Genomic DNA, 13,301 nt, shown 5'->3' with positions numbered 1-13,301 from the left:
GAGAGGAGAGCGTGGGATGAGGCGCAGGAAGGGGGCGGTGGGCGGGTCGCGGCGGCACGGCGCCCGCCCACTCCCCGCTCGCCGACACTCCCGCTGCAGCCCTCGCACCCTCACCTGACACTGCTCAAATGAAAATTGCGTCCACTCTCACCTGCTCCCAAACAGCAGCAAATCAAGCCACGCAGCCATCAACGCTGAGGGTTGATCCGATGCACTCATCCCATTCATCACTATCACTTTACCACACGCAAGCTTCTTCCCCTCATTAGCTCCTGATATCCAGACATTTCTTTATCTTTAGAGTCATTATGGGCCGACATTGCGAGCATTCCGGGCAGGTGAATCACACATCACGTACACCGCCGCGCCGCCACTCACGCCCGCCGCCCCGCCGCCCACATTCCTAGTGACCAAAGTGATCACATGATAATGACGAATGATTGCTTCACTTGGTATTCAGTGGGCGGAAGCGATCTTTACAGTCCACCTACGACTGAAAAATTACCGCAGGAAACACGTATCGTTTTGTGTCCTTTTCCTGGTGGCAAGGCGGCTCACCTAACGAACGTGTCATAAACTGTTAGGGATCTCACGCTGCAGCATCACGCTCCTTGACATGACGCGACGCCATTACGAGTTGGTGTATGATGACATGACACTCCAACACCATTTTCCTCTTACTGTTTTACTTTGAAAGCTTATGAAACCATCTGGCAGACAGCGTTGTCGGTATCGCCCGGGATGACGCCGTCAGAGGCGTTTGCCTCACGCCGCCAGCTGGACCTTTATCGCCACGAGTGTCTTGTCAGCTCGAAGTTTCATAATCTTCTACATCTTCTTTACAGCCGCCGGCCGAGTTTTATTTTAGCTAAATTTCCAGCATTTCTTTTGGATAAATGTTGGTTTGATTTAGCACTTGTTACTATGAATAAAAACTTCAAGTAATAGGTATGGATTGAAATCCATGCATGCTTCACTTAAACGATGCAACGGTAAAGTTTTGACCACTTGCACAGTAAATTGTGAGTCGCCTGTATGCTTGGCGGCCATTGTTCGAGTCCCCTGGAACAATACAGGCGCCGGTGTGCCCCGCCTCGGCCCGGGCGTGCCAGGGGCGTCGGGGGCAGGGAAAGCACAGCAAGGGCCAAGACGTGCCCCTCGCCGACGGTAACACTCGCCCGAGAAGAAGGTGAGGAAGGAAGAGGAGGGAGCACAAGGATGAGATGGAGGGCGGGGAGAGGGTCGGGGGAGGGAACGAGAACCTGTTTGGGGCGCTGATGATCACGGTCCATTCTTGGCCTCAGTGTTGGCCTCCGTGACCACCACCCGCCAGACGCAGCCGCAGCCACACGCACACCCTCCCTCATACAAACAACACACCCTAACACAATGAATCACCTACGCATGAGGGATACACTCTCTCTCTCTCTCTCTCTCTCTCTCTCTCTCTCTCTCTCTCTCTCTCTCTCTCTCTCTCTCTCTCTCATCAATTAAAAACATTAGATTCACTCAAGACAAGTCAATATCCGCTCAGAGCAACGAACACGCTAAGAGTGACGCTCCCAACGTGTCTTCGTAACAGATCTGCGCTGCAAGAGTGACATGTGGTGGGGAGTCGGCCGGGCTGGGAGGGTCATCTAAAAGGAATCTGCAATATCTTCCTCTGTGGTTCGTGTTCTGGTGGTTGTCAAGTCGATATTCCGCAGTTATTCAATACATGAGGGAGTTCAGGTGTTCTCGCTTGCTCTGGTGTGTTGCAAGAGTGTTTCGGCTGCACACTCTGCTTATAAGGAATCAGAGGCGATATATGAAGTCTGGAAATTAGTGCAGGGACATGGTATTATAATGAGGCTTCTACTCTACTCTATTTAGGAGCAGTAAGTAGCGGGCTTTTTTTTTTCATTATTGTTTTCTTTTTTTAAGCCCTTGCACTGTCTCCTCTGCTGTAAAAAAAAAAAATGCTAAAACTACAGGGAGCAGAAGGTAGAGGAAGGATGAATGAGCTGTGGAGGTCAAACTTGAATCGTGAATGTGGAGGTCAAACTTGAATCGTGAATGTGGAGGTCAAACTTGAATCGTGAATGTGGAGGTCAAACTTGAATCGTGAATGTGGAGGTCAAACTTGAATCGTGAATGTGGAGGTCAAACTTGAATCGTGAATGTGGAGGTCAAACTTGAATCGTGAATGTGGAGGTCAAACTTGAATCATGAATGTGGAGGTCAAACTTGAATCATGAATGTGGAGGTCAAACTTGAATCGTGAATGTGGAGGTCAAACTTGAATCATGAATGTGGAGGTCAAACTTGAATCGTAAATGTGGAGGTCAAACTTGAATCGTGAATGTGGAGGTCAAACTTGAATCGTGAATGTGGAGGTCCAACTTGAATCGTGAATGTGGAGGTCAAACTTGAATCGTGAATGTGGAGGTCAAACTTGAATCGTGAATGTGGAGGTCCAACTTGAGTCGTGAATGTGGAGGTCAAACTTGAATCGTGAATGTGGAGGTCAAACTTGAATCGTAAATGTGGAGGTCAAACTTGAATCGTAAATGTGGAGGTCAAACTTGAATCGAGACAAACTTAAATTCCCTCAACGATACTTAGGTTGGTATTAATAAAACACTTTCGCTTCTCACATCAACTATTTTTAAAGGCCAAAGAGGAGATCATTTGGGTTCTAATAAGTGTTTTTTTTAGGTTCATGCTACTGGAGAAGGGTCAAAGTATACCACCAGGATCATAAAACTACCCCCTGAAAATGTCCCAAACTCCTACATAAGCCTTGTCAAATACGTGAACTTGGGCGACAAAATGTTTTAAAATACGACCCTAATTAGCGTCTTATACAACATAGCAAATTAAAATACTGTTGCTTGCTGTGTTAAGTCAGAGTTTCAGTTAATCATTGTCGTGGTGAGTCACAAACATCGGACTTATGTAAATCGACTTGTGGTTCTCTTCCAATGAAAACGTTTTAACTTGAAATCTCACTGACAAAAATGGGCAGTTACCAGACGCATACCTCACAGCTAAATCATGTTGGCGTGTCCGCGATTCAGGTATGCTAATGAGGCGGTCAGGCGAGCTTTACCTGATCATTTTTTAATCAGCCGTTCACCGTGTTCTTGTAATTTGCGTGTTAGTAAACATGTGGGCCGGGCTATTAAGGAACCTGTCTCCGGGAGGGTAATTAAGAGCCATCATGACGTAACCATTCACCTTTTTCACCTCGCCTCAATCATGGTTACCTTGCGGGGAGGTTTTTTTTTCTCCGCCTCTCGGGAACTCGGGCGGCGGACGCTGGCTGGGCTGCAGGTGACCGTCATGGCGAGCTGCCCACTGCGCCGCCCAACCCGACCTGGATGCTGCTTTCCGACCAAGGCTTTGAACGAAAGATGATCTACGAAGACTCTTAAACATATCACGTACTCTAAACAGTGAACATATTCCGCTAAACCCGCGCAAGAGGACTGGCTTCAGGACAGCCGGTTCACGGGCCGGCATGGCAGCCCCAATACTGCCCCTGCATGGCTAACCTTAAACCTGCCTCGTCAATTATGCACAATCATCGGACGGGCAAACGGATCTGCGGCAAGGAAACATTTTTGTGGGTAAATCAAGGATTCGTTTTGGTTTTCAGACGAAGAAAAGTCTGATATGAAAGCCGGCATGCAGTTATTTTAAATGAAACCATTAATAAACGCTGCGGGCTTGAAGCAATGTTGCAATAGACATTTATAACCTTGAGCGCGCGCGCGCATTCATCCACTCCCTCACCCACCTACACACACACACACACACACACACACACAGGTGGTTCGGGTGCCCCTACGAGCCACAGGACCCGACGCACTGACACATTTCCATCAAAATATGTGTGTTGGTGTCAGCGGGGCGGCGCACACACGGCCCGCCACGTCCAGGGCGCCGCGGAGCTCCCCGAGTCAACACATCAAGAGGTCAGCGTCCGGGGCCCGAGAGGTGGCGAGGGTGAGGGCCCTGGAGGCCGCCTGGGACACAATGGTCTCGGCATTCCGCCTCGCAGCCTCGCGTCACTGCTCCTTCAAGGTAAGCAGTCGACGCTGCAGCAAATATGGCGCGCTGATCTGTCCGCGCAGTTCAAGTGGGTCACGGAAGAAAAGTCGTGGCGACGCAGAGCAGGATAAGTAATAATTGCAACGTAAATCAGCATCACCGAAGACTACATGTGCTGCAATCAAGGGGGAACACATGGCTCCAGCAACACTGAACAATAAAAGTGGATGGTGGAACATACGGCAAAAATAGCACCACCTCCTTGACATAATACGAGATGTCTATAGCGTCGTATTATAAGACGTTTCGCCGCCCAAGAACACATATTTGACAAGGCTTTCGTAGGAGTTGTGGGCATTTCCAGGAGTACTTTTATGAGCCTGGTGGTAGTCTGACCCTTCCTCTCTACCGTGAACCTAAAGAAACACATATTTGACAAGGCTTTCGTAGGAGTTGTGGGCATTTCCAGGAGTACTTTTATGAGCCTGGTGGTAGTCTGACCCTTCTTCTGTACCGTGAACCTGAAGAACTGACCCCCTCTTTGCTCTTTGGCCTTTAGAAAGAGCTGATGTGAAAAGCTAAAGTGTCTTATAATGCCGGCCATAGCCTCCTCAAGATAAATGAATTGAATATATTATTGAAAAGGGACTGACGTTGATCAAGGAGCGTAGAATATATCGACCCATTACGCAAACAAGAAAATGATTAACGAAGGTTTGGTGAACTGTGAATAAAACGAAAAATTATGGTAAGACAAGGCTGACTTATTACGAAAACATATATTCTCATTAATATAGAATGCGTGACCGAAGCTAATTCATCGTTAGAATTATTTAAACGGTTTCAAATTACAAGTTTATAATGGAATTTGCGGTTGTGTGATATCATTTAATCGCGCGAGAGAGAGAGAGAGAGAGAGAGAGAGAGAGAGAGAGAGAGAGAGAGAGAGAGAGAGAGAGAGAGAGAGAGAGAGAGAGAGAGAGAGAGAGATTCACCATGGTCTGATAACCCGCTGGACTCGTGATAACCTTCCAGTACAATCCCCGAGTGAACTTTGGGAAGGAGCAAAGAAGCCTATGAAAAAAACGAAGAAAAAAAAACGAGGGGCATAAGCTGTGAAGTGGAGAGGAGAACAAGAATACGGCGCAAAGTTTAATATATCTTTTAAAATTAACTTCACATATTATATAGATACTAATTTGATAGATACCTTTCCGTATGTGAGTACCTCCATTATACCTCCACGCTGCACCCTTAGCGTCTACCTGTAAGAAGAGAAATGCCTTAAAATGACAACCATGATATAAAAATGCCCTAAAATTACAATCAGCTCAGAGAAATGCCGTCATAATGAACACCAATAGCAAGGTTCCAGTGGCATTTTCTCCCATTTTTTTACTATTATTTTTGGGCATTTATCAGTTCTGGCTCCAGTTTTAGGGCATTTATCTTCTCTGGTTGTAAGTTTAGGGCATTTCGCTATTTTTGGTTGTAGTTTTAGGGCATTTTTCTTTCCTGGTTGCAATTTTAGGGCATTTCTCTATTCTGGCTGTAATTAAAGGGCATTTTTTACTTTGATTGTAATTTAAGGGCATTTTTCTATTGTGGTTGTAATTCTAGGGCATTTCTCTTCCCTGGTTGTAATTTTAGGGCATTTTCTAGTCTGCGCGTAGTTTTTGGGCATTTCTTTGTTCTAGTTGTAATTTTAGGGCATTTCTCTATTCTGATTATAACTTTAAGGCATTTCTCTGGTTTTTTTTTTTTATTCAGTTCCTTTCGAAGCGGCGTACATATATATATATACGTATAGGGCGTAACTATCTATACAAATTCTTTTTTTCTTATATACAAACAGCACTCAGACTAATACATTGAATAACCTACACAAGTATACTCTATCTATCTATCTATCTACCTATCTATCTATCTATCTACAAATGTCTTTTCATATCTCACTATCTATCTATCAATCTATTTTTCACAGTTTACACAAGTATACTCTATCTACCAATCTATCCTTTTTCTCTGTCTAATATCTGTCTGTCTGTCTATCTGTCTCAGCTTTCACACAAGTATACTCTCTCGATACCTATCTATCTATCTATTTATCTATCTATCTATCTCTGACTTACACAAGTATACTCTATCTATTTATCAAGCTATCATTTTTCTTAGTCTAATATCTATCTATCTATCATTCTCAGCTCACATAGGTATACTCTCTCGATACCTACCTACCTATCTATTTATCTATCTATCTATCTATCTACCTTTCTCTGACTCTCTCTCTCGCCCCTTTTCCCACACCGTTTCCTCTTCCCTTCTTAGATTATTGAAGAGGCCTTGTTACTCGTCCGTCACACCCCTGTCAAAACCTACGTCTTACCTCCTCTTCCTCCTCCTCCTCCTCTTCCTCTTCCTCCTCCTCTCGATCCCTGTTTCTTCCCTTCCTTCCTTGCCTCCCTTTCGTCCCTTTCTTTCCCTGCTGTTCCTTCTTGAGTTTGTTGTGTTGTTTTGAGTTCTATGAGTGTTGTTGTGTTGTATAGGTAGTTAGTGTTGGTGGAAGTGTGTTGTTACTGGTGTGTGGTTGAGGCCTGAGGGTGTTGTTATCCTGGTTCTTGGTTGTTAGGTTGTTAGGTTGTTAGGTGGTCCCGAAATGTAGTGTATTCTATGTCTCTCTCTCTCTCTCTCTCTCTCTCTCTCTCTCTCTCTCTCTCTTGATTATACTAGAAAACAAAACAATATTCGCGTCCAGAAATATACATTCCAGAATATATATCACCCCTCTCTCTCTCTCTCTCTCTCTCTCTCTCTCTCTCTCTCTCTCTCTCTCTCTCTCTCTCTCTCTCTTGATTATACTAGAAAACAAAGCAATATTCGCGTCCAAAAATATACAGTCGACGAAGCGATGAACAGTTCGGGAAAATTGGTTCGTGTAAACAAGTTCCAACATGTCCGTTCCGGCGAGAATAACAACAGCAAAAATGAGCCACCAGCGACGCCTCCTCTCCCAGGGGGTTCGAGGTCAAGCTTGAAATATCTATGAAGGGGGGCGCCGCTCCCCTCCCGCCCCGCCAGCATCCCACGTCAGGGTTTCCATTGCCTGGATTTCCAACATGTCTGAAGCTCCTAGATTATTCAGCAGCCAGCAGCCGCGTCCGGACCAGTGTCGCCGGCTGTTGGCTACGGCTTAGGTTTGGGATTTGGATGAGGAGTTGGTAGAGGGGTGATATCACGAGGCGTCTATACTAACACACAAAAAAAGAGATGCATTATACATTTCCATTATACACCGTTGGTACTCACTATCATTAACAACCATCTCAGTAATATTCAAAAGCCTCGGTCCATGTAACAAAGGAAAATATACGTCCGTGTGTAAAGTTCACCTCGGGGGAAAAAAGGAAACAAAAATGACGAAACTGTTGGAAGGAAATCTTGGGCGAGTCTATTTTTACAGGCGAGGGGGGAAGGCTGAGCCGACCTGCGGAACATGTTTCATACATAATTTCGGTGGCGTCCCTCGGCAAATTTGAGAGCTCGGTGTATCTCCATTTACTGCGAATTTCTCTCTCTCGTGTCCCCTAGGAAAGAGAGAAAAGATAAAGGTTATGTCAAGGCGTGTCCGGGGCGGCGGCAGAGGCGTGGTGACCTGCGCACTGGCCGCCACCTGCGTCCGTGCCTCACCTGCCTGCGCGGCGCGGCCCTTGGCTTCCGCCCGGCACCCACGCACACCACGGCTCAGCCCCTTGACGCCGGGAGAGGCCTCGAGCCCCTACCTGGCCCTGGCTGAGCCTCGATGCCTCTGTTGACGTGGAGGCAAAGCGCCCTCATGCCTTACAGAATATTTCCTATGACGGAATTCAGCATATATTTCCTCCGTCAACCATTGAAAGACAGCACAAAAGGGTCTTCACGTTTACATGACGCATACAAATAAATAATTATTTCCTGAACCGAATTATGGATTTATAAACAAACCCAGAGACGAGGTGACTGCAGGACCATTTATATTTACCCGTCAACTGTTTTCACTTGGTCGCGCTGCTTTCTCCTAACATTAATGACCACTGTCCAGGCTATGGCGTGGACAGTAGCCAAGATTAACAGCCGTACCATTAGGCAGCCTCTAAACCTTCCTCTTCCTCTTCCCTTAAATAGTGTTCCCTTTCTGCCGGATACTATAACGTGATCTCGGCCCCTTCCTCCGCTAGAGCTTCTGCCTAGTTGGGTTGGTAGCCTCTGTAAGCATCTGTACACGGAAATATTGATCATTCCCTTCGTCTTGTCCGTTTCGTTCACACTTGTTAGTTTAAGGATGTCCCGAGCTCCAAGGGCGCCATCTGGCTATCGCTAACAATGTTTTATAACTTGTAAGGACTTTTCATGATCCACTAATCTAAAGAGTTCATTAATATTTCTTGTTGACTGTTTGAGTTTAGCGCTGACAGTCTTGGCAATGAATACGAGTTAATAAGCCTTTCGTTTGGGTGGTTACTCGGCATCATCTGAGGCCAACACTCAAAGCATACTAAGCGGCGCCAGAATGAGGAAAGTTATTTTTCGCATAAGTGACCACCTCAGGAGCTGCATCCCCAAGACATGCGTCCGCGGCACCCAGCACGCTCACCGCATCTCCCCGCGCGACAATAAATCATTATCAAAATTTCAGTCGATGGAAGTCACTGTCCCTCTCTGAGCCTTATTTGCTGGACAGAAGCAAGCAGAAACCCCTCTGAATCGTTAAAAACAGAGAGAAGCGTGGAAGAGAAAATATAAATCCCTTTGTATGCATGGATGAGGCCCCTGGCGCCATCCACGGCCATGATGCTCGCCAGCCATTCCGTCGGCTGAGCAACCTGCCGTCAGCCAACCAGACAATCAAATCGTTAATCAAACACGTAGTTTATTGTTAGCTCTTGAGTTAGCAATTTAATCTGTCAATAAAGTTGTTTGTTCATCAAGAAACAGTTAAGTTTATTTGCAACAATGGCTTCTACCGCGACAGTTACACACGCGAAAGCAGGTTACCAGTGTGTGTGTGTGTGTGTGTGTGTGTGTGTGTGTGTGTGTGTGTAATTCACCACGGCCTGATCACGTGTTGGACTCGTAATCGCTAACAGGTACCCTCCCGACATGAACAAGTGCTTTTTATCGTCGATCTAATATATATGGGTACATGTTGATCTGTGTGGTTGGGGGGGGAAGGGGGGGGGGGGGAGTCAAGCTTCATAAACACACCGCAAAGAACATCACAATCACGGTAGTCATGGAGGCATTTTTCTTAATTCGCTAATGTCGTGAAAAAAAAAAATAGATATTTCACCACGTTTTGGGCGATTCCCTGCGACAGCCCACCAACGGAATAAGGACCTGAGGGGTAGGGATTAGGGCTGAGAAAGAAGGCGAGGGGACTGGCCTCCTCTTAGCTGGGACCTCCTAATACTCTCGACTTGTTTAATATATTTTTGTGGAGGACGGCGGGACGGGAAGTTTACACACCGCCATAGGGAAGCTGGAAGGACAAAAGCACAAAGCGGTGGAGCCTGCCGAGGAGGGGACATTGCCCGGCTTCCGTCAGCACAAACACTGCAAGTCACGAGAGCCTTTCAGAAATGAGCCACGAGTGTTTGCCCACTTCTGAAAGAGCAGCTTCTACATCCTGTGCACAGACCCGGGATTCACCTGCCGCCTGAAGCTTCGGGGCACAGAAACGTACAGAAACACACACTGCAACCTGATCAACCAACGCACTCAGCACTAAGCCACCAACAACACTCCCACAAGCAATGATCATCAGTAAGCCTTCATACCCATAATATTCTCACAATCAATGCCCTCCCCAGTACTCCAATCATGATATTCCCACAGCCAATGCACTCAACATTAAGCCATAAACAACACTCCCAAGGCAATGACTATCAACAAGCCTTCATACCCATAATATTCCCACAATCAATGCCCTTCCCAGTACTCCACTCACGATATTCCCACAGGCAATGCACTCAACACTAAGCCACCAACAACACTCCCAAGGCAATGACTATCAACAAGCCTTCATACCCATAATATTCCCACAATCAATGCCCTCCCCAGTACTCCACTCACGATATTCCCACAGGCAATGCACTCAACACTAAGCCACCAACAACACTCCCAAGGCAATGACTATCAACAAGCCTTCATACCCATAATATTCCCACAATCAATGCCCTCCCCAGTACTCCAATCATGATATTCCCACAGCCAATGCACTCCTTAGTAAGCCATCCATGATATTCCCACTGTCAGACCACGCTCCACCCCTCTTTCTTGGACCCCCTAATACGTATCTAAACTGTCTGCAAGTAAGCAAATTAATAAGGAATAGTGACACTTGGAGATCCTCTAGCCTAAGACAGGTTGCGGAGAACTTGAAATATTATCTATAACGTTAAGAGGCTAAATGATTCCACTCCATCGATCTACACAGCCAGTTTATCTCTAAGAGGGAATGTAATGTATTTGGCGTTTCAGGCTCTTCGGGTGCCCATCACAATGACAGCACGACAGAGTGACAGTGACGCGCTGGGGGTGAGAAAAGGTGAGGGGTCAGGGTTACCATATTATCGTATTCAACCACTCAGCACATCGTATTTTCCGGTTTCTGAGTCACAGCTATCGCAAACAAATGCTAATAAGTAATCGGTTTAACGAGAACTTTAACTGGTATTTCGTTATCTGTGTGGGTAGGAAAATTTTGAACCCCGGAACTGATAAATGCGATGTTTTGAGTACGACAATTTGGCAACGCTGTGAGGGGTGCACCACGCACGCCCCTCTGTATATCCTGCTCGCCATCTCGGCCCTGGACGCTGACAAGAGTTCGCAACAGATGATTTTTTGTGTGCGTGTGAAGCCTCCTCATCACGAATATTTTAACTTTCTCTTTTTACAGGGAGAAAGAAAGCTCGAGGGAAAAATAAGATAAAAAAAGCCCGCAATGGCACTGCTCCCAAAGCAACAAGTGTTAATAGCACAAAAACTGTGCTAGATCGGCGTCGCGTGACCCTCCAACACATCCTCAACAGTTTATATTATACAACTAGGGGTCTAAAATGGAAAATGCTGAAAAATAAAGATGGCGCCACTATAAACACTTGCCTGCGCCACAACGGGCTGGGGCCAACCATCAGGCCCTACTATGAAGGCCTACCGGAGCCACAAGCCAAGACGTTAAAAAAAACTATAATGCCATGTTGTAGGGTTCATCAGGGCTAACATATGTTATTATACAATGTCATGTCTACAATGCATGGTTAAGCCAGGAAAACAACTTGAAGAGAGCAACAACACCAACAACAACAACAACAACAAGATGGACCATGGATCGGCGTCTGGGATGTCGATAAAAAGTTGATGTACAGATAGCATCAGTACTGAGGGAAGAGATGAGAAGGATGGTTCACAGATAGCTAAGAGTGGCTAAAGAGGTAGAAATGGATTATGCGAGGAACGACAAAGATGAAATTGAAAGGGAGTAATGTGGGGCTCTGGGCCGTATTACTAAACATTTCGTCGCCCAAGTTCACATATTTGACCAGGCTTTCATAGGAGTTTTGGGCATTTCCAGGAGCAGTTTTATGGCCCTGGTGGTAGTTTGACCTTCTGTGCCGTGAACCTAAAGAAACACTCATTAAAACCCGATTGACCCTCTCTTTGACCTTTATTAATAGTTGATGTGAGAAACGAAAGGGTCTTACAATACCAAGGTCGCCCTCTTGTGGTCTAGGATTCATCTTGGTCTGGACTACCATCTGATGGAGCTAGGCTACCATGTGGTGGGGCTGGATAAATAGTTCATTGGGCTGGGCTGCTACTGGTGGGGCTGGGTTATTTACAAAGGATAAGGTGCATTAATGGGACGACTTTGATTAGTGTAGTTAATAAGATTGTTCTGGTAGAGGGAAGAGGAAAACACTGAGATTCGAAAAAGAAAAGCGGTAAGCAGATGGTTTTCAAATCTTTAAAATCTACCGAAATTCGTGTTTAACTTATATGGAAATTGTAACCAAAGCGTTTTGTTCAAGTTACTATATTTGTTAATGTAAATCACACAACCATCTTTATTTGTGTGTGTGTGTTGCAGCAAGCTTTCAAAAATAATAATCTAATGGAATCCCTGTGTAGTGTGTGTTCAGCCTCCACCAGTATTATCAACGGGTTCGAGTATAGAAATAATCACGATAATAGCATGCATTAACTCTATACGAACCCTCCATTAGCTCGGGTAGCCACAGTGATGCGGGTATGATTAAACTTTAAAATACCATCATTGTTTTCCACGCAGCGGGGTATCCGAGGCAGCCTTCTAACGAGCAGCATCCATGTCAAGGCAGCACACGGCCCTCTTCACTTTGCCAGAACACTTCCTTTAGAATTAATAAACGAAAACACGCTACAGCTTATACGTATTTGAGGCCCTTATTTCCAGACGCTTTTGGCTCTCACAACAAATATTTTCAAAGGCCTCAAAGGAAGTTAGTTAGGTTTTTATAAGTGTTTTTACGTTTATGGTGTATAAGCCTTGTCAAACTATTACTAGGCTAATAAAACTACCCATGGAAATACTAATATAACCTCTAGGAAAGACTTGTCAACTGTGGGTGTTTGGAAGCCGAAATGTCGAAAAATATGACCAATAGAATTTAAAGCCTCGTCAGCCTTTTACTAGGCTAATAAAACTACCCATGGAAATACTAACATAACCTCTACGAAAGACTTGTCAACTGTGGGTGTTTGGAAGCCGAAATGTCGAAGAATATGACCAATAGAATTTAAAGCCTTGTCAGACTTTTACTAGGCTAATAACACTACCCATGGAAATACTAACATAACCTCTACGAAAGACTTGTCAACTGTGGGTATTTGGAAGCCGAAATGTCGAAGAATATACACCCATAGTAGTATTTAACCCTTGTCAAACTTTACTAGGCTAATAACACTACCCATGGAAATACTAACATAACCTCTACGAAAGACTTGTCAACTGTGGGTGTTTGGAAGCCTATAAGTAACCATCAACATGCAAGAAGATAAAAAAAAATAGATTCCTTATACTCAAAAATGCCTTAAATATCAAGTTAATGATTGTTCAGATAGAGGACATTAACTAGGCTATTATTTCGGCATAATGCAACATGATACAATAAGTAGTTTCACCATACTTACAAATGCCTTTTAAATACCTTGTTAATCGTTTAGTGAGAGGGCGTCCACCACACTTA

Source organism: Eriocheir sinensis, unplaced genomic scaffold (assembly GCF_024679095.1).
Source record: "Eriocheir sinensis breed Jianghai 21 unplaced genomic scaffold, ASM2467909v1 Scaffold377, whole genome shotgun sequence".
NCBI classification, from domain to species: Eukaryota; Metazoa; Arthropoda; class Malacostraca; order Decapoda; family Varunidae; genus Eriocheir; species Eriocheir sinensis.
The sequence above is the reverse complement of the archived record's forward strand: the minus strand, read 5'-3'. Positions refer to the sequence as shown.